The 4,387-nt window shown below is 33.3% G+C and overlaps 2 non-coding genes across 2 annotated transcripts; both read right to left on the reverse strand.

Moving 5' to 3' along the window:
- Nucleotides 1-927: 927 nt before the first annotated feature.
- Nucleotides 928-999, reverse strand: Trnaq-uug. Its single transcript has one exon. It is a non-coding gene; the product is annotated as a tRNA-Gln (tRNA).
- A 293-nt stretch (nt 1,000-1,292) lies between these two features.
- Trnaq-uug lies at nt 1,293-1,364 on the reverse strand. Its single transcript has one exon. It is a non-coding gene; the product is annotated as a tRNA-Gln (tRNA).
- Nucleotides 1,365-4,387: the final 3,023 nt, after the last annotated feature.

A 4,387-nucleotide genomic window follows, 5' to 3' on the forward strand; every position in this document is an offset into this window, starting at 1 on the left:
ATTACCGTTTTCTGGTTTCGACTGGAAGTCCATTATTTTTTAATTAGATACCTATAGATATTTTTACTGCAGATTCGAATTCTAAGGATAAAAATACCTAAATTTTGTTTGAAACTTTTTTCTCTGAAGTGCCTTTTTCAACCTCTAAATGGCCCTTGAACTTTAACTCGTTATCTTAAAATTTCATGGTCATAAAACTGCATACTCAGAAGTATTTTACAAATTCATATCAAAAAAAGTTCAAAAGTTAGATGGTTTTATGAGTATTTCAAGAAACTTTTTACAAAACTTTAGGACCCTGCTAGTGCGTGAAAAATTTTAATTTTTTTACATCGAAAAAAGTTTGACTTTGACCAGCTATAAATCTGCCATTCTATTAATTTATATGAATAAGTAGCAATACGACAAAATAACGCCAAATACGTCAAAGAAAAGATTTTATCGAATTGCAAAATTTAGATGTTTATAATTTAAGGAACACCCTAACGCATATACATACTAATTTGATTATGTTAAACCTGTATGTACATACATATGTATATGTTCCTATACATATATTCTTCTTTTGAAGGTGCAATAAAATAAATAGTAATTGACCAACGAGTTGAATTTTTAACCCACTGTGCATAAAGTATGTGGTGAGGAAAATCCATCTGGAGACATGGCCTTTGTATACTAGACTTTGGAAATTTGTAAATATGCAACTTTTTTGAGCCCCCTAATTAGTATTTACTTTTTACGCAAAATTATCGATTTTGGTTTGCTATATTTACCTCACCCAGTTATGTATGCACCGCACCCATGCATCGTGAACATAGAAACGCACAAACATATAAATTCTATATACATACATATGTATAAGCAAATATATTTTTATCAGAAAAAACCAACAATTTCGATTTAAAAAAACGTGTTATGTTTTATTCAAGGTTCTACCGAGATTTGAACTCGGATCGCTGGATTCAAAGTCCAGAGTGCTAACCATTACACCATAGAACCGGTTGGAAGCACTCGTGCCAAAATTGCAAGCAGATAATTGGCAAAGATTTTGTGTAGCCAAAGTTATCAATTAAAATAATATGTAGTCGAATAAAAGGAAAAAAATGTTATATGAAATTTAAAAATTTTGAAAAAAAAGTAAGTAATGAAAAAGTTTAAAATTTGATAGAACATAATGTGTATTAACATTTTAATTTATTTTTAAATTTTTCTACTTAAGTATTTGCTTTATATGCGTATGTATGTATGTATTGTGGGGAAAAAAAATGGAAAGACACTTTTAATTCTCTCACAGGTTCTACCGAGATTTGAACTCGGATCGCTGGATTCAAAGTCCAGAGTGCTAACCATTACACCATAGAACCGGAATGGTGCGGAGCTGCCAGAAAGCATATACTTACTAGCGCTGCGCATAGCGTAGAACACGAAATCACCACGTGCTTGCTCTGAACAAAGTAGCTAGCAGTTGTTGTTGTTGTTGCACTCGCTGAGAGTAAGTGCCGTGGTGTGTATGCCGTGGCGCTCACCAGCATTGGTGGTGGTTATTTATAGCGTGCAGTTGCTCTGCCAATATTGCTAAAATTTAAAACTACAGTGGAAAATAAAAGAATGATTCATAAAACAGAAGTATAAACGAATTAAACTGGCAAATATTGGTTGCACATTTTTCACTTCGTTTTTTTTTATTTTCCATTTATTTATTAACTTCTTCAGTTTTTGCTCTTATTTTGCTAGCAAATTGCAAAAACGACTTGCCTCATTAAATTAAGATGTCTTAATGTGGCTGTAAAATGGCAAATGTGTCACTTTCGATTTGGCGAATGATTGCTATTTTGCAACGATAGAATTTTTATGGCCACTGACAAATGAAAAATTTATGCATTTTGTGCTTATTTTTTCATATTTCGTTTCTTTTTGCTGCTTGAACTATGCATGTAGGTATTTATCGAATAAATTTTATGCAATGCTTTCAGAAATCGTCGCACCGGAAATCCAATTAAAAACGAATTTTCGCTAGTGATTTGTTTTTTTTTTGTGCTTAATATATATTCGCATAAGTTTACTTGAAAGAGAATGCTAAAGATAAATGAGGACATTAAAATGAACTTTTTGTATGCCGAATAGAATAATGAAGGAACAAAGGGATGAACGATGAGGATTCAGTGGTTCTCCAATTGCTGGCGGTCTCGAACTCTAGCATGACCTGTAAAAACGACCCCCAGCCTAGTGATGACAGCACATGAAAACATTTTCCAAAAAATCGAAATAATTAGTACTGGCGCACAGTGGTCTGAATCCCAAATCTAGGTGGGCAAATAAATAATTTTTTTTTTGTGTTTTTATATTTGCTTATATCTGCTACACCTGGTTTTCTACGATTTAACCACTAAAATATTTTAATATGGTTGTATCAGTGCCTTATGCGACACACACTCACTTTTCACCATATTTATTCCGCCATTTTAAATTTCTTAAACCTGACTTCAGATTCGTAATAAGCGACCGCGAAAGCGTTTGCAGGCTATGTTGTATTAAAACGCCTTGATTTCTTAGTTTTTGTACCCCCCCCCCCCCTTTTTTTTAATTTTTAAAATCTGACTTCAGATTCGTAAACAGTGACCTCAAAATCTCATAGAAACAAAGTGGTGACAAATTGTTCAAAGCGTCTTTGAGCAAATAGTTTTGTCCACTTAGATTCGGATATCAGACCACTGTGATATCTCAGTGAAAAAAAGATATTTTAGCAAACTCAACGGCATTTGAAAAGGTAAAACTCATACTTGTATATAATGCTCATAGTTTTTTTGACTGAAAATACCTCAAAAATAATGTAATGTTGCATTTTTTGCACTTTTAGGTTAAGATATCTCGGAGACTAGAGCCAATTGAAATATTTGGACCTCGGATTCGGATTCAGCGCATCAAAAACCTTCGAAAAAGTATACTCTGGGTAAAATTTTTGTCGGCCTGTATAATCTAAAACTTCAGCAGTCCAACGGACTCACATTCGGGTTAAGCAGAGAATAAGTAAATAAGACCTTTTGTTGTTAAGAGGACCGATGTTTTGAGAAAATTACATATATCGCTTTTCTTTGCCGCGTTATTTTAAAATAAAATTCTTAATGCGGTTCATGATCTTCACTTAATTGATAAGGTGCATAAAAGTCGATAGTGAGTTATTGAAAAATTTCACTTTTTTGTTGAAATTGAGAATGGAAAAAAATTTTAAGTATTTAGTGTATTCATAATTATGAAATATATAGTTTTCGAAAGAAATAAATTTAACTAATTGACCGATTTCGGTAATTCTTTTTCTATCAGAAAGGTGTTACCTCAAGGCTTGTTCCATACTTATTTGGTTTATGGCGATTTCGTTTCTACAAAAAATGTTGCCTTCTTATCGCCCTCTTCGTAGTGTTAGTGTGTAGAGGGCAAAGAGAAGGCTGCATTTTTCGGTAGAAACGAAATCGGCATTAGATTCGACCTTTGGGTCATGAAGAAACTAACGGTACTATTCAATTTTTATATGAGAATTGAAGTCGTTTTTGTTTTTTTGCTTAAAAATTACTTGTTAAATTTTGCCCTCATAAAAAATTGCGATAACTTCAACCGGACTCAGTAGATTGCAACACATTCAAATGCAGTAATTCGAATACATTTGCATCAAACAAAGCCTAAATACCTACATATATAAATGTAATTTACGCCCATTGCATAGTTGTATGCGTGCATGGCATGCAACAAGTGTATTAAATGCTTTTGTGATATCACAAATTTGAATTATGCCATTGCCGTTTTACGTATGTATTTAAATGTGACTTTTGTGTGTAAATATAAATGTTCGTAGATTTTTCTGTATGCATTTACATATGTACATAAGTATGTGTCGCTTACGTATAATCTTTACAAATGCCGCTTTTCCAGACTATAGCTTCGCAGTCGCTTTGCTTGAGGGTGGAGGTTAAAACTACTCTCAGACTGAGCCCTTACCCAATATGTATTTATGTACGTATGTATTTGAATTTGAATGCGCCGAATCGGCAACAATATTGTTGGCAACAAATGTTTGTCAACATGCATATGTATCTAAATCAAGAATGATAGAATACAAGATTGCGCCGATTGCAGCAGAATTCGTGAGAGTAATTTTAGCGTGACGTCATCGTAGAGTTGACAACTGAGAGCGGCGAGAATGAGGGCGACTAGTGATGTGCTGAATTGTCCCCAATTCTCGGTACCCAATACTTAAAAAAGATTTCGGTACAATATACTTCCTTTTCGGTATCCGATACCGATTATTTACATTAAACCCTCGCCATTATATGCATTTCAGGTTTAGAAAAAACTTGCATTACTAATTTATATGATATCGGCTAAAACACTTGAA

The sequence above is a fragment of the Rhagoletis pomonella genome, unplaced genomic scaffold (genome assembly GCF_013731165.1).
Source record: "Rhagoletis pomonella isolate Grant_MI unplaced genomic scaffold, Rhpom_1.0 Rhpom_scaffold_00738, whole genome shotgun sequence".
Taxonomy (NCBI): Eukaryota; Metazoa; Arthropoda; class Insecta; order Diptera; family Tephritidae; genus Rhagoletis; species Rhagoletis pomonella.